Source organism: Amblyomma maculatum, chromosome 1, assembly GCF_055883805.1.
Source record: "Amblyomma maculatum isolate TAMU_Amacu chromosome 1, ASM5588380v1, whole genome shotgun sequence".
NCBI lineage: Eukaryota > Metazoa > Arthropoda > Arachnida > Ixodida > Ixodidae > Amblyomma > Amblyomma maculatum.
In genome coordinates, this window is record NC_139344.1 from 87230651 (window position 1) to 87253054 (window position 22404).

At 45.2% G+C, this 22404-nt stretch overlaps 1 protein-coding gene across 3 annotated transcripts in view; it reads right to left on the reverse strand.

Annotated features, from left to right (window-relative positions):
* The window catches only part of LOC146203091 (E3 ubiquitin-protein ligase MARCHF8-like), a 139417-nt gene that overhangs the window by 44143 nt on the left and 72870 nt on the right, over positions 1-22404 (reverse strand). For 2 of the 3 annotated variants that reach the window (XM_084588514.1, XM_084588515.1), the window contains exon 2: positions 1823-1882. The gene's annotated coding sequence lies outside the window, so the exon portion shown is untranslated. Of the gene's footprint in view, positions 1-1822; positions 1883-10084; positions 10201-22404 lie in introns of those variants that run through there. The other variant, XM_084588516.1, reaches the window with a different exon arrangement.

The window sequence follows — 22404 nt, forward strand, 5'->3', positions numbered from 1 at the left end:
ATAAGCACTATTGAAATAAAATTTTGTCGGTAGAAAAGCACTTATCCCGTAACTACTAAACCATTTCTAATTTTTATTTCATGTTGCTTCATTTGGGTCACCATGAATGATGAACGTGACACCCTGCTATGGCAATGCGCAGTAATCGAATTTATCCACAAATCTGTCGAATACTCTGCAAGACCAATTTGCACTAATCTGTTCTAGTTTGTGGGCACAGTACAATGAATCGAAGCAATTCGTTTTCCTTGTTTCAGAAGCTTCGGCAAAGGCGATGGCGGTGTCCAGATTCAGCCACATTAAGGCTCATCGTCGGCGATCACAACCGATGAAAATTCATCAGTCATTGATGAACTCATTCAAAATTAGAGATGCATCACCACGAGACGAGCCGGCTTCAAAGCGACATTTGCGGGCTTTGTAAGGGTTGCTACAATTTAAAAGCATTTTTTTTTTTTGTCGTCTATACCATCTAGGGGGCGAGCTCCAATTCTACAAATCAACACATCCCTTAAAATGCAAAAAAAAAAAAAAATTGAGAAGGTAATAACGTATTTAGTCAATTAGTGAACTAGTTGAAACATTCTGTCTCTTACCCAGTGTCCGCCGTATCCTCTGTTATAGCCTCAAGGCTGAAATAAATCTAAAGGCAGTTACCGTTTTTCAAAAACTTTGAACCTTCTAAAAAAAAAAAAATAATAATAAAAAAAATAAAAGCTAGTATATGCGCCGGTATGCGTTCATCGATCTGTTTCTGGTCATATTTGATCCGTGTCGCTTTCTGAACTGTTAAACCGACGCTAACCGGATGCGTTCGCGCCGTGTCCTCGTACGCAGACAGCGACGTACAGGAACATGTGCGTGCCGCCGCTAACAACAGAGTAGCTGAATCCGAGCACTGAGTTTCTTTCTTCCCCCGCCGCGGATGAGGCTACTTCGTAACTAGAGCCAAACCACCCAGTTAGGTTTTCGCATACTGAAGGAAGCTATTATTTTTGCCACGGCGACACTTCGTACCTGCTGCTGCTCCAGCGGCTGTCACACCTCTGCTGGTCGAGCTCGCGCTCATATAAACACAGACCTTCATTACAGCTGGGAAGGCCATCACTGACTATACGTTTTTAGGCAGAGCGAGAAACGTACGAAGACGAAACTGGTCGCGTTCTGCAAAGCTGTAACAAGGCTTTTTACAAGATACTATGCGGGAGATAACCTCGTTACTGACACAGTGTCTCTACCGTCTCGAGGCAGAATTTACTGCTCTGCCAGTGTGAGCAGTGGATATTGGGAAAGAAAAAAAAATTATCCCATTTAGGCTCACCGGACAGTTGAGTTTTGACATTCAATTATGCGCGCTTAACGAGCGTGGCTCACTTTCGAAGCAACTCGTACGCATTCGGTGTTTTTCTTTTTGGCGAAACGTTGTTTTATACGCGTAGTTTCCACTATATAGCTTTAAACTTTGACCGTCATAACGAGGTTACATGCATCAACATTCCTAAGCGTAGATAAGAAAGAAATGAACACTAATTATTTCTAGGTACACGTTGCAGTAAATGTTGTAGCGATTGAATAAGACGTTTTAGCATGCCGTATTTATTTACCAGCTCGCTTAGACTATTAGCAAGCTTGTCATTTTATCTAAAACAGGACACTGAAAAAAAAAAAAAAAGATCCTGCACGTAGTAACACTCCTTAGCATAGATAGGAGAAAGAAAAGAAAAATTATTTCCAAGTATACGTTCCCAGCAAATAGACCTCCGCGATCACTTGAGGTTGTCGTGGAGTGAAAAGAGATAGTGATTCACGTGAGGGCACGTACCGTTTTGTACTGGTCTCTGCGGTAGTAACGTCACAAGGGCCGTCTTTACAGCCCTCGGACCTGAAACAGGAGGAAAAACAAACAGTCGGGTTATATAAACAGTGGGAAGAAGAGGCAGTCGTTACGGTCACCAAACAGCCGCATTGTAAACGCGACGGCTGTCGCGTTCGTATCAAAGCTCGTATGAAATGCTCCCTCGCTCAGTAATCTGGTTAGAGTAAACCACCGCATTGACGCGCGTTTACTTCCTGCCTCTCCGCAGACGCGGACGAATCAGTCCATCTTACCAACGCGCACTTCTGCGCTACGGCTTCCCACAAAACAGCCCTGTGAGTAGCACCAGCAGCCTCCACGCCAAACACGCGGAAGTCGCGTGTTCGGAGCCCACCCGCCATCCTCACTCCCTTCCACCCACTCCTTTTTTTTTTTTTCTCGTTACTTATTTGGGAGAAACATCCCCCTTTATTTCAAACTTTCCTCAGTGCGTCTAACTTGCACGTCATCATATTGAAAGCTTTTTTTGCAGAGCTTCGATTAACGCGCAGTGGGTATTGGTGTTTCTTTTCTTCTGCACTATGCTATGAGGCAAATGGTGGTGGTGAAGTGAGAATTATTTCTACCAAAATGATATTTCTAACTTAATTTCACCGAAATGGCAGTGCGCGCTCTGGCGTGACTGGGGATTCCGCTCGTGCTCTGCTGCGGAGTGTTGATGCTCATTCGGGTTTTTCGGGTGAACATGTATGCTCTGCATGTAGTGTGTTTTGGGCTAGTTCGTGCCTCTCGGCTTTTCAAGTGAAAGCCCAAACGGGGGGAGGGAGGGGCTGCTTACTTGCCAGCAGTGCGTTCTGTAATATAGAAGCTACTTTGTACGCCAATATAATGAGATACCGTGCCTGCATTTCTTGCTTCTTTCGCAGCTTCTGCGTAGAATTAACACCTTTCCATACCCATTTATTATTAACCCAATTCTTTCAAAATGTAACGTACCAAATAAATTTGAAACTACGAGAGCGAAGAACGGACGAGCAGATTATGCATTCATGCTGACGTGACTCTTAAGCGTCCTCGGGATATGGGCGACCCTTTTTGCTTGGCTTATCTTATTCATAAGCGCTAAAGCCACAATAAAAGGCAAACAATTGGCATTGTTTATGGCCTCTAAGCGGCAACAAAAAGGCCAACTGCTTACTCCTCAAACTGGGCACACACCCACACGGTGAACCGCGGCGACTGCTGAACACAGAAAATTAAAGAACATCCGGCAAAAAAAAAAAAAAAAATAATAATAAAAAAAAAGTTTTTCTTTTTCTTGAAAGAGAGGACACTGAGAGTGATTAGGGAGATCTACAACCAGTGAGGCGCTCGTTATTAACACACTGTAAAGGTGGCGTAGTTCAGGGATTTTAGCTACGAAAATGACCCCATCTATAAACCTACCGGAGAAGGCAGTGAAATGCTGACATAAGAAGCCAGAGAACACGTTCTGGTCGCTTGCCAACAGCGAAGAAAGAATTTCTAACGGCATACTGCAAATCAATAAGAATCCGGTCGTTTCAGTGCAGACAGCAGCATGCGCACATTTCAGTCGCTTTGGGAGAGGCCTCCGACAGTTAAAAATCCCCTAAAAGCTGGCCGCTCAGAAAATGGCATCTTGCCGAAACGTGAGTGTTTTTTTTTTTAAATTCCTACTGGGAAGACGCTCTTAAGTGGGCGCTCTTGCAACGCACTCTTGTGTGTGTGTGTGTGTGTGTGTGTGTGTGTGTGTGTGTGTGTGTGTGTGTGTGTGTGTGTGTGTGTGTGTGTGTGTGTGTGTGTGTGTGTGTGTGTGTGTGTGTGTGTGTGTGTGTGTGTGTGTGTGTGTGTGTGTGTGTGTGTGTGTGTGTGTGTGTGTGTGTGTGTGTGTGTGTGTGTGTGTGTGTGTGTGTGTGTGTGTGTGTGTGTGTGTGTGTGTGTGTGTGTGTGTGTGTGTGTGTGTGTGTGTGTGTGTGTGTGTGTGTGTGTGTGTGTGTGTGTGTGTGTGTGTGTGTGTGTGTGTGTGTGTGTGTGTGTGTGTGTGTGTGTGTGTGTGTGTGTGTGTGTGTGTGTGTGTGTGTGTGTGTGTGTGTGTGTGTGTGTGTGTGTGTGTGTGTGTGTGTGTGTGTGTGTGTGTGTGTGTGTGTGTGTGTGTGTGTGTGTGTGTGTGTGTGTGTGTGTGTGTGTGTGTGTGTGTGTGTGTGTGTGTGTGTGTGTGTGTGTGTGTGTGTGTGTGTGTTTGTGTGTTTAAGCATTGGATTTTACCGTTGTGCACTGTCGGCCGAAGTATAGTCAGCGCGTCGGATTTCTTTCACCGTTGTCTACAAGAGGGGGAAGATCGCCCTGCTTCAAGCTTCTGAGCAGCACCACGCGCTCGTCACATGCACTGAGAGGCATTTTGTTTTCCTTTACTTTTGGGCTTCTGCACCATAATATATGTAATTGCCGTCTAGGGTTCATAAGCTGGACTCTTGGCGAGACGCGCCTACACAAAATAACAACCTTTCTGCAAGGAGAGCGAGCCAGTTTGCCGCACGGAACTCGGTTTTGTAACTGTCTAACGACTGCACAGTAGTCTACTGCGGCACAGTAAGCGAAGGAGCTCCTGCGAATGGGAAAGACTAAATGCAAAGAAGAACATAGATTAACATACAGCAGCGTTAATTTGTTGGAGCGAAGAAATATGCGCTGCTCCGGTTTTCGGTCTTTCTTTTTTTATTTTTAATTAAATAAAGCCCACTCATGAAATATCGCGAGTTCTTTTTGATGACAAAGTCAGGTCCAGTTACGTTTATAGCAATTAGGTAATATACAGCTTTAAAACAAAAATGCCACTGGAAACACGAACGAAGAAAAGAAGGAAGGCTAGCAGGAATGCTTCAGAGGCGTTTTTCCAAGCCGTCAAAGGTACCGGTGCGGACAAAAGCAAACAGAGCACGTCATTGCCTTCAACTATTTTGCATTCGTCCCTAATTGAAGCTTGCACGCGTGGTATGTGGAAGCTGATAGGTGACGCTAGTGCGCTTCCCCAAGAACAGATACTGTTTCATTATTTGCGATAGGAAAAACGTGATTGCAATTAGAACAAAATAGCGTGCTCCATTCACTTATGTTCGCAGCTACACAGCGCACTGGGTCAGCTGCAAGTAGCGTAAAATACAATACAATAATTTGTGAGATCGGGTAAGAACACAATTAACGACGCTCAGCATTGTCGCTTTTGTGGTGAAATCGATTAAACACCTGCTTCCGAACGCGTATGACAGCAGGTCGGTTATCGCATTTTTATTTGTGCTCTTAAAAAAGTTAATTTTAGTATTTATACCAACCTCCTAGGTTGCTTTTGCAAGCACCTTTGAGAGAAAAATTTATCTAAGCCCGTAAAAAAAGAGACATCCTCGACTTCATTATTTCCTTCGACGCACGCACGCACGCACGCACACACACACACACACACACACACACACACACACACACACACACACACACACACACACACACACACACACACACACACACACACACACACACACACACACACACACACACACACACACGCGCGCGCGCGCGCGCGCACGCACGCACACACAATTACACTTGCCACCCGGTCACCCTTTAGGCTGCATTCCGAGGGGCTTTAGAGCGAAAATCACCGTTTAAAGACGCCTTTGGCGAGCCGGAACGCTGGTGCATTGTACTATTGACAGTTTGGAAATTCGCCTTCAGATGATGTAGATAGGGACGCAGCATATAAAAGACGGTTACACTGTGAGATATAGGAGCTCCCGGTTTGTTGCCCTCGTAGGCAAGCAAGCGTTGACGTTCTCTATCGATTCTTATATATATCCGAGGGAAACCACTCGCAGCATTCGCAACCAGTCATTTCTATCCTTTTCACGTTTTCTTTTTATCTGCGCCTTTGCGGCACGCTCTCAAATGAGGCACAGTGGCCGACGACAGTGCCCGAGGCATTGATCTCTCTCGCCCGCACATCAGCCAATAAGAACGCGCACTATCGTCTAGGCGAAGCGCGCGGTTGCGAGATTTTGATTTCTCCCGGTGCGTTAGAGTAATGAGTCGCTGCCCGTCTAGAAGCCGTCCCAATCCAAGACGAGCGTCGCCGCTGTCAAAGAGGCTGTGGACACGTCGTCACAGGCATCGGTCTTCGGGCGTGCGCGGCGCCATTTCGGTCGCCTTGTCAGCTGTGATAGAATGGCTGCGAACAGTACCGAAGTCGATGACCTAGAAGCTGACGTCACTGACGCCGGAGGCGGCTATAGTAAACAAGCGCGCTCAAAACGCCACGTTCTCCGTCGGGAGGCGGCGTCGTAACGCGCGCCATCCAGTGAGTCATGCGTACCAACCAGGAATGCTCATCGAAGGAGAGAAAGGAAAAATGGCAAGGGGGCGGGGGGGAGGGGGGGGGGACGCGATATGTGGTTGCATTAAAGTTACAGGACCACGGTTCATGACGGTCGTGTCAAGTGATGAATAGCCATTATTGACTAATGAGTGGGTAACTTGGTATATGGAGGTAACGCGATGCTGTGTGTGGCAACTGTGTATGAGTCATATGATCAATCATGAATAATGACTGACTCATGACGTGGTATATGTGATTAGTGTAGTTAAAGTTATGATAAGTTAATGAAAATGATCATATGCACGACGTCGAGATGTCAATGACATAAGCGACGTCATGACATGTAGTGATGCGCGGGCGTATTGCCTTTCCAGCAGTGATGGATGTAGGCGGCGTAATATAGAGAGCCATTGTTGTCGCGTGCTAATTGGTTGCCACGTGTGACATAACACGTAGCGTGATCTCACTGGTGTGTGGCGCCCATAAAGAGGTTCTCTTTGCCGTACCTTCCAACTATTTTCTTTCCACTAATGTGTGCAAATTTCACTATTTTTTCTTTGTCAAAAATCGAATCAGCTTAATCGGCTTCCCGCCGCGGTGGTGCAGTGGTAAGACGCCCGACTACTGCGCCGGAGTACCTGGGTTCGATTCTGACCGCCGGCGGCTGTGTTTCGATGGAGGCGAAACGAAGTGGCGTCCGTGTGATGTGCAATGTCAGTGCACGTTAAAGATCCCCAAGTGGTCGAAATTAGTCCGGAGCCCTCCACTACCGGTACCCCTTTCTCTCTTTTCGCTTTCACTCCCGCCTTCCTCCCTTCCCTTGCGGCGCGGTTCAGGTGTCCACAGAACAAGTGTGACAGATACTGCGCCTTTCCTTTCCTGTGAATCAATAATAATAATAATAATAATAATAATAATAATAATAATAATAATAATAATAATAATAATAATAATAATAATAATAACATTATTATTATTATTATTATTATTATTATTATTATTATTATTATTATTATTATTATTATTATTATTATTATTATTATTATTATTATTATTATTCGGCTTTGCAATCGATGCTTATCAATGATGTGGCATGCTTTCAATGAAAAAAGGCGAAAGAGAAAAGCAAGCCACACGTACAGGTGCGGACATATATGCCGTTCTAAATGTAACGATGCCTTCATTGGCGGAAATAAAGGATCATTGTTTATCCATGATAAAGCGCACTGGCTTCTACTATCAGCGTGCATTTAACATATCAGGCAAAGTCATTGAGGCGTGGAATGTATTAGACGGCGTGGTGTGCTCCATTTATTGTCCGCACCTGCACAGCCGTAAACAGACTAGTCTGGAGCGCTAGAGCGGTGCTCTGCAGAGCGAAGGAGCAAGAATCCCAAACAATGCTAAAGCGCAGCGGAATAGGCATATAGAATAGAAAAACAGCGAGTTCCTGACGGAGCATCTGCGCTTAAGCTTTACTTTTTTTATTCCGCGATCTCCCCTTTTTCTCCCGCTCTCATTCTTAATTCTCTAGGAAAGTCTGGTCACGCCCGCGCTTGCAGTCTCCCACTGTACAAAAACTGTGCGACTCAGCATGTATATCTACGAGGCATTCTACTAAAAAAAAAAAAAAAGCGTCCCGGAACAAGACGTTTTGTAGCACCAGAAAGAAATGTGTGGTAATAATGGTAGCTGCATTTATATTTAGTAGGACGGTGTTAAATTCAAAGAGTAAAGTATCATCCTTTACGCCACAGAGAACAATCAGCAAAACGGAATATGTACGGTGCTGACGCGGCCTAGTGACGCAGGCTGAGATCGATGTGTACCGCATACAAGCTCGCGAGGCTTTCATGACGCACTGAAAGTACTAAGGGTCGACATACGTAGCACCTAATTCACGGGTACTCAACGTTTTTTATTTCTGCGGCGAACTTGTTAGATGGTAGCGCGATAAGACTGGCGGCCGCCTAACGGAAAACTAGAGGAGGTGAAACGAAAATCCGAAGGTGTTTTAGGAAAAATAGCAACACCAGCTAAAAACATACCGCAATTATTTATCCCAGCTGGCAGTCCTGATTTAGCACAAAAGCATAAAACCCAGTTTGCCAATGTGTGGGAAATATACACGACATGCGTATGTGACGTACTTGTCAACAAGCGAAAAAAAAAAATGTCGAAATAATTAATCGGTAAAATTTGAAGTAAACACAATGCATTGATAAGTATAGGCATACTGCATGCCATTTAGGCAGCAGTTATACGATCCATCCTAGTCGGCGCGTTGTCGGCGTTTTTATCTGTTCAGCCAGATCCCGACAATTTGGCAAAATCGTCTTCTCCGGCGGCAAAAAAAACGCTCCGCTGCCATTGACGCCGGCGAATCGCCCGGAAAAACGCTCCATGCGGGCCACGCTTTAGAGGCGACGACATTGTGTGTCGAACAGAGCTCGGAGCAGAACATTACAGCTGCAGCTTAACGTCGAATTTAAACTTGCGGCGGCGTGAACAAAATAGGCTGCCTGAATTACACCACTTGGAAATCATCATCAGATTTCAACCGCGCGCAATACAGTTCAAGCGCACGAGCACGCACACACTCACATATGCCAGGCTAAATAAGTTTGAATGCGTGTGCGGTTTGATGCCTAAGTCCGATGGCACTTGACCAAACGCTTGATCCAAATTTACATAAAAATTTACATAACATAAAAATTTAAATTTATATAACATAATTTACATTTAAAGAACCCCAGGTGGGCAACATTTCCGGAGCCCTCCACTACGGCGTATCTCATAGCCTTAGTTGCTTCGAGACGTTAAACCCAACAAACCAAACCAAATTTATATCTAATTTCAACAAATCGGAGCCGATCCCTGATGATTAAAAAAAAAACAATTGAGAAACATGACACGCAGCCTTTCGCTCCGAGTGGTAAATGGCGAACTTCTGACGCTGTGGCACTAGTTGGCGCAGCTGTGCACAGAGCAAGCGGCATATTTCTGGCGCACGCGCTAGCGTGCGTGACTGCGCAAAGGGGGCGCCACGAGTCAGTGCGCTCACGAAATTGGAGCCAATGTGCTCATTCATTCCCTTCCGCACCAATCGCATTGATCACCCGCAGATTCTGAATTTTGTGCCTGTCTACACACATCGCGACAACACATCAGCAGCTAAGATATGTGTGCTCCGGCCGAGAGTGAAGTTTCAGCGGAAAGAATGACAGTGGCCGTTTCGAAGACTCAAGTCAGCCTAATGGGTATAAGTTAAAGCCTGAAGCCCTGATCTGTCGGGAAGCCCAGATTACCAGATCTGTCGGGATATATCATATCTGTCCAATTTCCGATATATCCAGATCTGTTTTTATATAAGGCGATATATGAATTTTATAAGGGCCTCCACTGTGGCCTTTTGAAGAAAATTTATCACTAAGGAAAGTTAAATTTTCCGAACAATTCAAAGTAAAATACGATCGACATCACGTGCAAGTACCTGCGGCGGCAGCTAGTCTCATTGGCGTTCGTCTTCTGAGCCCAAGGACACGAAATCGAATCCCAGCCTGAGAGGCTGCATCTCAAATGACGAAATGCAAATGACGCCCGGTGTGCTGTGCGATGCCGTCAGCTGCCCGTTTAGGAGCCCCCAGGCGGTGAAGTTAATCCGGAGCCCCGAGTTCGTACGTCGACTTTTTCTCTTTCGATTCTTCCAGCCACACCGCTTCTATCCCTCTCTCTCTCTCTCTCTCTCTCTCTCTCTCTCTCTCTCTCTCTCTCTCTCTCTCTCTCTCTCAAGGGGTGTAGTGCTGATGTCTACGATCAAGTAACTATTGAGCTTATCATTTACCAATTAAAAATACACGTTCAATTTTAGTAACGATGCTTACCTTAAAATCGGAGAATCTACAATCTGTAGCTACAAAAAGATTCTTGCACGCCAGCAGTTATCACAGAGAGCTCGTAACTACGGCCGTCAATAATTATATACGAACACCTTTCCGCATAAGTTTTGCAAAGGCAGCGCTTTCCGCGTAACTCTGCTAATAACTTCGTTCTCTTTTATAAATACAGCGTGCTAGCCTTCTTCGGGGCCTGCTTGCTTGCTTGCAGAACAATAGAGGTAGTCCGTTAAGATGTTCTTAGTCGCAATAATAATAATAAAGCAACAGAAAAAGCAGATACAGAAGAAAACAACTCATCTGGATTTATGTACGAACGCACTTTAAACGCAATTCGTAATGTATTTCGGAAGACGTCAGTAAAGACAATTGAAACAGAGGCATTACGCTAGGTGCAGAAAGAAAGGAAGATTTCTGACTCGACATTTACGGATGTCAGAGTTTCTGCCTGTCAGGAAAGAGCAGAGTGAAGAACGCGAAGAGTGCGAAAAGCAACCGTCGCTGCAAACAAAGCAGACTCGCGAGCGCTGAACTCACACCCGGCATTACATACCGGAGCCTGACTGCGAACGCAAGGAAAAAATGCGAGGCTCGCGCAAACGCGCGGTGCCTCAGCAGCTCACAGAACTGCCAGCGGGGGGGGGGGGGGGGGGGGGGGGGGGGGGGGGGGGAGCTTTTACGCCTCCTCGTGACGGCGCTATACTTTTCTTATGAAATCGGGTGGCGAAAACAAGGCAACAGTTTCCTAAAGCGCTCCCTTATCCGACTCGTCCTGCCAGTTTTGCTCATGCGACGCCCTTGAACTCCCGCCAGAACAGATGGCAGTCCGAATGACGCGTCACCGGCGCAGCCGGAGGCGTATAGAGCGCGCTTATTTGACTAAAAACCAAGTAAAAGCCGACCAGTGCAGTAATCTCCGCCACATAACACTCGCGAATCGAGAATCAGATGCATCGCGGCCTCGTACGGGGCAACACTGCAAGCACTGCCGACCGAGCACGAAGGTACGCTTTGCGCAAAATGTGGAGATGGAAACCGGCCAAAGGCAATCGCGGTGCGCTGCACCCTTATCCTAATCGGTAGGCAAAAAATAACGGCCTATACTCCTGGCCACATCGACCGAGGGCCACTTGATCAGGGCCACACGGCTGATAATCGCAGGAAGAGGACAACTTACGGAGAAATCAGCGCGACCCGTGAGTCCGAAAAATAAACAGTCCTGTTTAGACAGCAAGGCGCGCCGAGCTGTCTAGTCGCAGCTAAACAAGTTACTCTGGCCATACTTTTAAAACATTGAGTTTAGCACACTGCACTGTCTCGTTAGTGGTATATAGGCTAGTATGGCCGCCGCCGCGGGTCTCATTTAAGCTGTGGTGTATTTTTTTTTTATTTTTTCGCTTAGTTTCCGTTTAATTGATCCACTAGTTATCGTAGTCGTTTGCCCGCATCGTGAGCTAAAGCGCATGAATTTCGATTATGTTTTGCTTCACATTCTGGCGTATCTTCTTGCGTCATTAAGCCCGTGGGAATAAAAAAATAAAGGACAGGTATGTTACGAGTGAAATATGAGATGGGGAGAATCCACTACCTCCGACTATGCACAAGCAGCGTGGATAAGGATGCGTTGGCCGTCTTTCCTGTTTTGCTTTTCACAACACGGGATCGCTTCAGTGACTGTCCTTCAGCGAAACGAAAAATAAAATAAAAGAAAGTAAATTCACTTACAACAGCAATTATCAAGAGAACGCTACCATACCGTTTATACTTCCCGACCAGCAATTCTGACACCACTGAGCGCATGGGAAAGAATTGGCGAACCCTTTTCATTTTTCTCCCCCCCCCCCCCCCCCCCCCCCCCCCCCCCTTCTGATCATCCCGGACGCCTAGCCACTTCGATATTACTTACGGGATATTGAGTGAACAGGAGCCATCGACACCGAGAAAAGATTCCGGCGTTAGCATTCACCATCGGTAGAGTTCAGTATATATATATATAGGAACAGAGGCCTCTCCCAGGGAGGTTCATTTATTCATACCGGTTTTGTGCCAGCCACAGCCACGTTATTTCAGTAAACTTCTAAAGATCCTCCGCTCCGCCTAGCTCTTGTCGCTCTCGATTACGCCCTCCTTCCCTATAGCTGTTCGCTGTCATCTTGATCGACATCACGTTCAATTAAGCATACATGCATAAATTCGTGAAACTACGCATTCATTTGAAGAAATAAAAGTGCTTTCGAGTTGTACAAACACCTGACAGCACGCAGCAACCGGTCGTGATGTCATCGCAACATGAAAATTACTGCTTGTGAAAATATGTTTAACCGTGGCTTGCCAAAAAAAAAAAAAAAATAATAAAAGTAAGCTTACGCTTAATTTTCTTCAACGCGACATCGCCTCAATTACAATTTGACGGCCTCTTACTGATTTATTTATAGGAGATTGCACACTTCCGGCGAGACACAGTTAAGAGGAAGGCTGGATTGGGAATTAATCTACAAGTAAGATTTAATGCAAAAGCCGAATCGATTTATGAGTGGATAGAGTCGCGGTCACGTTTTCCCCCGCCGGGTGCACGGAGGTCGAAGCATTCTACAGCGATCCGTATTTGCGAACGCCATGAATATATATAACACCGAGTGCCCCCATGTGTGGATGAGGGTGAAATGCAAAACTAAAGGCGTGTTGGGATGTTGTTCGGCGTTAATATTTGGCATGGTTTGGCTTGCGTTATAATCTTTGGCGTCCCAAAGCGACACTGGCTATGAGGGACGCCGAGGGGAAGTGCTCCGGAAATTGGTTCTTTAACATGCACTGACGTCGCACAGTACAGGGACGCCTTGAGTAACGCCTTTGTCGAAACGTGTCCTCTGTGGCTCGGAATTGAACCCGGCCTTAGTCACTGAGCCACGCGGCGAGGCGTTCCGCGTGAATGGTTATCGTTGAGATGAGATTCACGTCCAATACGCCAGCGTAGCGTTTTATTTATTTATTTATTTATTTATTTATAGATACAGCAATTTCATAGTTTCCAATGTTAACAGAGTGGGGAAACAAAATATCAGACACAGAACAATGGCAACGTACAAACTAACAGTGGCAGGCTGAAGCAAAACATGTAACAAAACAAGGTCCTAATAAAACACTATTACCTAAGGAGGGAAGCAAATGATGTCAGTAATCGTTGCAAAACTTCATTGTCACTAAGGTCATTCCAGTCAGTTACCGTTCTTGGAAAAAAAAAAACAACACTTATAACAGTTATTACGCGGCTGAAATGGAGTTATTTTTATAGCATGCCTTTTCCTAGTTGCATATCCGATTGAGAAGGAGATTGATTCGGAAAGGTCGGTTTTGTAGTGCCATTAAATTAACTGAAATAACTTTAGTCGATTGAGACTATTTTTTTTTTTTTTACTGATTGATGGCAAGTTCGGTTCAGTTCAGTCGTTCAGTCGTGTCCGACTCTTCGTGACCCTATGGACCATGTCACGCCACGCTTTCCGGTCTCTCACTATCTTCCTAACATCACATAACTTCATCTGCAGTGCCTCGAGGATGCCATCTAACCATCGCGTTCGCTGCCTACCCCTTCTCCGGCGACCCTCAACCTTTCCCAACATCAAATCTTTCTCCAGCGACTCCTCTCTTGTCATCAGATGACCAAAGTAGCTGAGCTTTAACTTTAGAATTTGACCCTCCAATGAGCAGTCAGGGTTTATGGTCGACAATATCGACTGATTTGATCTTCTGGCAGTCCAAGGAACTCTCAAGAGTCTTCGCCAGCACCACAATTCAAACGCGTCAATTCTTCGGCGGTCAGCCTTTTTCACAGTCCAACTCTCGCATTAGCTCTAGTCAATAAACCACTAACTGAAGTTCGCCTAAAGCAGTTGTAAATAAACCTTACCCAATTTCTCTGTCCTTTTTATACCTTATAATTATTAGATTTCGTATAAGGGTCCCAGATAATGGAAGCATAATCTAAAGTATGAAGGATAATTGAATTATAGGCAAGAAGACGAACTGAAGGATTAGAAAACTTTAGAGTGCGTCTCAAAAAAAAAAAGATGGCAGTTGTGTAGCTCTGCTATGCCTGGATATACGTAGCGTATAGCATGCGCAGTAGCGCGCGGCGCAACTGCCGTAAGGTCACGCGTCGGAGAGGAGCGCAAGCCGGCGGCGGCGGCGAGGAGCCCTCCTCGGCTGTGGCGAGGAGGCGACGCACCAGCGCCTCTCGTGAGGTCACGCGGCTCTCGCGCATGCGCATAACGGGCAGCGCACACTCACGCGAAACTCGGCTCTGACCCGCATATTGTAGCTTTACGCTACAAAAGAACAGTCTAAAGTTTGCATTTGCAGTTAGGCAGTCGATGTGTTTAGTCTAGTTGAGGTCGCTGGTAATCCATAGCCCAAGATATTTGCAAGCATTCACTTCAGAGAGATCGATATCGTTAACAGTGTATACAAATTTCAATTGATTTCGCTTATCTATGATTGTAAGGAACGGTCTTTTGAAAATTAATTTTGCCAGGATTCACACAAAGCGGTTAAATATTGAAGAGCTTTGTTTAAAAAACACTGATCGGTTATACTATGAATCTCAGAGTAAATCGCACAACCGTCAGCATAAAGTTTGAATTTGACAAGGATATCACAGACAACGTCATTAATAAACATCCAGAAAAGGAGAGGACCAAGTATCGAGCTCTGGGGAACGCCGGAATCTACTGTTAAAATGTCTGAGGTGTGTTCGTTAAAGATTACGTATTGTTTCCTATCGGTAAGATACGCAGAAATCCATTTGACCAACTGCGCATTTCTGAGTATCTTGATTAGTTTGTAAATTGACTTTTTGCGTGAAACTTCATCAAAGGCTTTGAAATATTGCATCCGTCTGTTTTCTTTTATTTCTTGAAGTGGCAAAGTCGTGCACCGTTTCAACAAGTTGAGTGCATGCACGTTGAAAAACCTTTTCTGAAACCGTATTAGTACGCTGTGAAAAAATTCATTTTTTCAAGAAAATCAGATACGTGGCTACAAATTATATGTTCTAAGCGTTTGGAAGTTGTTGAAGTTAAGGATACTGGACGATAATTTTGAACAGAATTTTTTCTTCCATTTTTATGAAGATGTTTCACTTTTGCGGTTCCCCAGTCCCCCCATTCGGAATCTGTCTCTCTCTAAGAGATATCGTGAATAAAACATGAAAATACTTAGCGACCCACTCTGCAGAGCGCTTCATAAATACGTTAGGAATGCTTTCTGGTCCGCATGCCTTCTTCACATCAAGTTTAAAAAGCATGTTCAATACACCTTGTCCATTAATAACGATGCCAGGAATTGGAGGTAAATGCGCAGTAGAGCAGTCAAGACTGTCATTGTCTGGAGTGAACACTGATTTAAAGTGTTCACTGCAGGCATTTGAGATTTTCTTTCCAACTCTGGTTATAGCACCACTGCATTCGAAAACATCACAATTTCTCATACTCGGGAAAATTAACCGCCAAGATCTCTCAGGTGACATTGAAATCAAACCAGGCAAACACTCTGAGAAATAATGCGCCTTGTTCTTAATTATCTTGTTTTTTTTTTTTTTTAACTCTACGTTTAGAGTAGAAATTTTTTCCTCCAAGTGAAGCGCACTGGAATGCTTGTTCTTGTTAGGTTTTATACGTTTATACTTCTTTTCATTTGAAACGCCTCCCGAGAAATCCAGGGGTTTTTGTTTTTCTGTTTTTTGACAATACGGGGCACAAAGCGCTCAATGCAGTAATTTATTTATTTATTTTATTCGTTTATTTCAGAAATACTGCCAGCCTTCACAGAAGGCCTTAGGCAGGAGTGGGATTACATGCATTGCTAAAGAATAAAACACACAGCAGAAAAGAAAAGCCAGCTTAACAAGAGGAAAACCTAAGAAATAAAAAATCATCATCCCGGTGACGACCTGCCACCAAAAAATTGATTAAAATACTCCCACATCAACACGCTGTTCGTACAGTGAAAATGACCACCAGAAAAGAAAAGTTAAAAGAAAATGGTTTTAAACGTGTTCCAGAGGCCCTGTATGTCTTCAGTGCTATGCAAGAAGGCGTCGAAGTTAAATGAAAGAACATCAATAATAGAAACGTCATCGGCACGAGAAAAGTTATGAAAACTGGATTTGTTTCTAACATTATCAACAAGAACATCCGTCACAGTAATCAAAACAGCATGATGGCCGGATATTCCCGCTGTCATCCGATAAGAAGCCTTAGCTGATATTGCACCATTGAGAAAGATATATATGTCCGAAAATTAGCTTACATAACCTATGTACGCTCCCAGCTTGAATTTGCGTCTTCGATATGGTCACCACACCAGAACTATCTGAACATAAAATTAGAATCGATACAAAACAGAGCTGCCAGATTTATTTCCAACAACTATATCCGCCAATCTAGTGTGTCTGAAATGAAAAAAGAACATGTTCTCCCGCCTCTAGAAAATCGCCGCCAAGTTTCGCTTCTGTGCTTGTTACACAAGTATGTGTATACGGATAGGCCTTCGCCGCTGCCACTAAGCAATCCACTGCGCACGTCTAGACGCTTGCACAATCATCTTAGTTTTTCTCGCATCTTTGGCCGTACGAAAGCTTTCAACTCATCTGCACTTCCTCGCGCCATTTCACTCTGGAATGATCTTCCTGATTCAATTGCATCGATAAATAGTCCTGCTTCATTCCGTGAGAAAGTGTTAAGTTTGTATTGCTAGTTCAATTGACCTATGTTATACTATTATCATGTTGCCTTTCTTTCTAAATGTTTTCTCTCATATTTTTATATGCATCTGTATGTACTCTATTCTGTAGCGACCATGTATAATTACGTTGGGAATTCTTTTATGTTTGAAATTATGTAATACCTAGTGTCTGCTCCTTGTTTACAGCCATTAACCTTGATATTGTAACCCCCCTTACACAATGCCCTTCGGGGCCTGTAAGGTTCAATAAATAAATAAATAAAAATATTGGGTCATTGATATTGATATTGTGCCAGCTGATATATACACACACACACACACACACACACACACACACACACACACACACACACACACACACACACACACACACACACACACACACACACACACACACACACACACACACACACACACACACACACACACACACACACACACACACACACACACACACACACACACACACACACACACACACACACACACACACACTAAGGGTGTCCAAGCCTACTTTAGCCAAGGATTAAAAAATAAAACATTTGAGGTAGCTCAGAGAAATCACTTGTATACAGCTGCCAGCCCTCTGGCGCACCACAGGCAAATTGTTATTTTGCAATTAACTAATTAGTAATTAAGATAATGTTTCTAATTTACTAACTATTGTCTTCAGACAATGAATGTGATTTGCAAAGTTGGAGAGCGCCTTCAGAAAACCCATTCCATTTATTTCCGATAAAGAATGCCTCACTCTTTTCCAAGCTTTAAAGAAAGCCACCGAAATACAAAAAATATCGCTGGACTGATGCATTTCCGCGCCACGATTGCGCTGCTCTCAACCAGGGCTTCAGTGAACGAAACCAGCAATGGCCGGGGCTCCAAGGCCCCGTTGCAGCGAAAGGCCGGAATCGATGGCTTTTCGGTCTGCTTCAGGCAGACGGCGCGCGTGGCGGTGTTAGTAGCAGATAGTTGACCGCGCGCTCGCCGCAACCATCGCCAACATATCAGCCTACCGCTGGAACTAGGCTGTCGAATCACAGCTGCCGCTAATTTCGTTCCCTCAAACCACCTCCAGGTTTCAGAAGGTGCTTTCCAACTTTTCATATCACGTGTATTGGCTAAAACCAATATTTATTAATTTGGAAACATTATTTTAATGACTAATTAGTTAAATTCAAAACAAAAGTTACCTCTGCTACGTCGGATGGCTGGCACCTTTATGTAAGTGGCTTCTCTGGCCTACGCCAAATGATTCATTTTTTAAACCTTGGATAAAGTGCATGTATGTGTAAGGTCAAATTTTGAAATGATCGACAGTTAGCACCTAAACACAGAGGAGCTTGACTCTCACAAAGTGAGGAAAGGTGGTTAGTGTTTCAAGAGAGAGACAGCGACCGCTCATTGTAGGTCGAAAGTTAAGGATCTGAGACAGGGAGAGACGAGACGACGGGGAGGCAAAAAGTGAAATGCTGTGGCAATGTATGCAACGCCTGAATACGGGCACTGCGCGCATGCCAAATGTAAGCGCGCACGCCAATGGGTATTAACACCGAAATGGGGGAGCCAGAGTAAGCAGTGCACGCTTCATGCAATATGTATAAATCATGGTGTTGACGCCGATATTTCCAGAGGCGCCGAGTGCCGCCAATGCCAGCCTTATAAATAATATACCGTGCCGAAATGCCAATAGGCTAGCCTGTGAACGGGTCGAATAACTTCGACTATTCCTTCAGTGTTCACAAGTAACGAACGGAGTTTCGGATTATTAATGGCTATCTAGGACTAAGAATAAAACCACCTTCCCCGGGGACCCGTGTAAAGACTCGATGCCCTGCATCTCGATGCCGGTGGAACTCCTAATTACAGCTTAGAAACGAACATTAATCGATTACCATCACGAGCTGTGCTGATATGGCTTCATTAACTGCATCAATTTTAGGACATTAATGGAGCATTCCACCGCTGAAAAAGAGGCGGAGCATGGTGATATACAAGCGCGCTGTTGCTGGACAAGGAACAGAACTAGACATTGAAAGCTGGAGTAGATTAACAACTAAATGTCAAAACTAAGGCCAGCTAAGATGGGGCTATCGAACCATGCCGTGCGAGTAAAAACATCTCAGAGCAAGCAATTATGACCCTATATCGTCGAGGGAAAGCCCGTTTCGCCACGGGGATTATTTTTAAAAGGAAATCGCTCGAACAAAGCGCCATAGTTGCAAAAAACAAATTAGTGAATAATTTATGCGCATACAATAATTCAACCTCTTTTAAATCAAGCCTTTTATTACGTGCGTTTATTATACCCAATTAAAAAGCTATCACAAGCCAATTGAGATCGAGTAAACAAAGTGAATGTGAAAATTATGGATGAAGCGTGCGCTGTGCTCGGCGCCTGAGACGCCGAGAGGTCCCTGATGGCAGGAGTAATAAAACGGGACGATGGAACACAACTGGGCCGGCTTTGCAGCGCAATAAAAATCGCCGGTGAAAATAACAAGCATCCCATACAGTTTCACTCGCGCTTCCTCCAGCAGAGCCGGCAACTTTGCCCGGGGCTCACACGAGAGTTCCACCGACGGGAGAATATTTCAGCGAAAGCACGGTTCGCCATAGTAACGTAATTCCGAGGCTTAAAGGGACCGACAACTGAATTTTAAGGGCATTGCGCGACACTGTCTCGCTTTATTTACTGTCTTCTTTTTTTTTTTTTGCCTCTGCTCCTGGCTCGAAAAGCTCTCACGCAGCTTTAAGATGACCCGGCAGTCTTAGCACAAAAGTAAACAACGAAGAAAGCCCGACTTGAGGACTGGAAAAGAAAATAAACGTTCCTTCTTTTTTACCAGGGATAAGAAAATAAGGGCTGAAACGGCGAGTCTTCTCGAAATTCTCCCGATCGGCGTTGTCGACAGGTGTTCGATGGTCGACGACGAACTGTTTAGATACCGGCGCAATCGTGGCTGACACACGCGCGTTACGTTAACAGTTCTGCGGCGGCCACTTGAGCCGCATCGCGCGCGGTGATGACCTTCGACCGAATTCGGCGTTCGTTTGTCGTCGACCTCTCTTCGCAGGACGCGTAGTTCCCTCCGAAAGCCTGTTCTCGCCTTCAGCTTCATTACATCGGCGGCGATACGCAGACGAGATCGACACCGAAGGGAGAAGGACGGCGCGATTGCATCGCCCCTGCGAGGCTGGAAATCGGAACGAGGTTCCCTAGTCGCGAAGAAAGACCGCCTTCCTTATCCTTGGGCCAGAAACTGACTTTCGGGGCAAGGACAATGCTGGCGGCCGGTTACGAACGTGAGCCAGACTGCATGCCATTGGATCTGATGGACATTGTGTCACGCTCGAAGCAAAGCTCAGCAATGCGCGCACCGTTCGAGGATGACGTACGACAGCACCTCGCGTCGACGACATATATACTGTGCACCGCGGAGCCGTCAACGCTTCATATATCCTGCCGTCGAGGGAAGAATGCAGGTGTTGAGCTGAGTCTCGCTCGAAAACCGTGCACTGTGCTTTCTGCTCGACGATGGCGTGGACGTTGCAGGTCGTCACGACTCGCTGCGCGTTACAATAAATGCATCGTGCGTAAACAAAACACGCCCGCGTAGAGCAACAAATACGCGAGCAGCGCTCAATAAGCCAAACATGGAAGACAGAACGACGACTTCATTCCCGGAAGAAAAGGGGATAAAAATGCTCTGGACGGTTACGAGTGGGTTAATGCGATTACCTTAGCGTTGCAAATAATACTTCCAATTTAGTATTCGGCTCTTCTCCGATGATAGAGTGCATGCGCTGCAACACGTACGCGTACCCTTGTGCACCATGTGTCACTTTCACAAAGCGTATTTCCGAAAAGAAACAGTGCAGACGGTCGGCCCCGCTGCCTATCGTAAAGTAAAATATATCTGAAAACGGTGAAAAGAACAATTGCAGTTGTCAGTACCGTTACTTCCATGACGCACGGCGTGCATTAGCGCTCTGCTCTTGAAGACGGAAACGCGCAGTTCGACTCGTATTATTATTATTTTTTTTTTTTTTTGCGTTGACAGTTTAACCCGCTTATTTTTCGAATAGTGTTCACACCTAACCGACCACTTTTCACTTCCCCATAAAGGTGTGTCTTTTAGGTTTACATCAGATATTCTTCTCGGTAATAATCGGGGTTTAAAATCCCCTCCTTTTTTTTTTTTTTTTTCAAAAACGCAATTACTCGTACGTAGATTATTTTTTATTCCCCATCAGGGTGTGACCAGTTTGGTTGCTTTCTGGATAGCTTGAAGCGAAAGTATCCTTTAAAAATGAAAAGCAAAACAAACATTTCATACAAGTTGAGAGACCGCAGGTTGGTGCACTACCTCACCGCGCCCGAGAACATGACATGTTCTCGGTGGCGACGACTATGCCCTTGACAGAATGCAAATACGCTTACACACAGACTCGGCGGCTTTTTCTTATCATACGTATGCACACTGCCCTGCCGACGGCCGCAGCAGCGCCTTGGAGCAATGCTATGTTCTGTGAGCGAGCCCCCGGCCGCTGCCGGCGCTTTCCTCAGAGCATGCATGAACACGCCGTGCAGTTGCAGTGGCTCGGACATCCTGGCGCGATGGAAAGATCTGTGCTGCTGACGACGCCGGCGGCTATAAATTGGGAAACGAGCGTACAAGAGCTAATGCACAAAAAAAAAATTAATTCACTTTGAAAAGGCGATTAGTAATATTGATGGTGGAGCGACCAAAAGCGCACGAAGCGGCTCAGGCAGACAGGGTAAGGAACGAGAACACAGAGCATTGCAGGAGACTCAGCGCAGGCCGTCAGCGAAGACGAAGAAGCGCCGTTGGCACTTTGTCCTCACCGCATTCTTTACGGCGCCTATAAAGGCCCAAAGTTCTTTACAAGGGAGGTCGAAAGCTCTACTTGCCGTGCGCAGATTTAGAGCTCAAGGGGAGCCATAAGTATTCCATGGACTACACGGCTAAGAAACAAGCGTCACTGCCTGGTTACTTTTAGAAAAGACACAGCATGCATTACATGCTGTGTAATGTAGAACTTGCGAGCGGCGGCACCGCGCTGTGTCTCAATTGCCTCTTTAGCACTCCTGTCAAGCGCGCACACTTTAAGTGCACTTATAGGGAGTGCGCTTCGGCACCTCGAGTCGTACTTTATTAGAAGGCTACTATAGAAAACTGCTACATTGCCATAGCAACCGTTTCACCAATCTCATCGTCCATGTACATGAATTTCAAGTACGCGCGAAAGTTCGGCAAAAACTGAATTGTTCAGCAAGTCCTTCTTTTCGAGAACATTAATGGAATGTAACAGAATATCTATTGCTATAACGGTGCGTCGAATTACTGTTCTTTAATGTTATAACAGTGTTCATTTTAGCACTGTGTTTGTTGTACTGTAAACATTTATTCTACCATTATTCAGACGAACCAGGGATTTTTTTATTGTATTTATACTACACTTCAAAGCCCCTGATGCTCTTTTGGACATCTAAAAACAAGAAACAAAATATCGCTCCCAAATCTGTTCCTTCGCCGCTTTCCCGA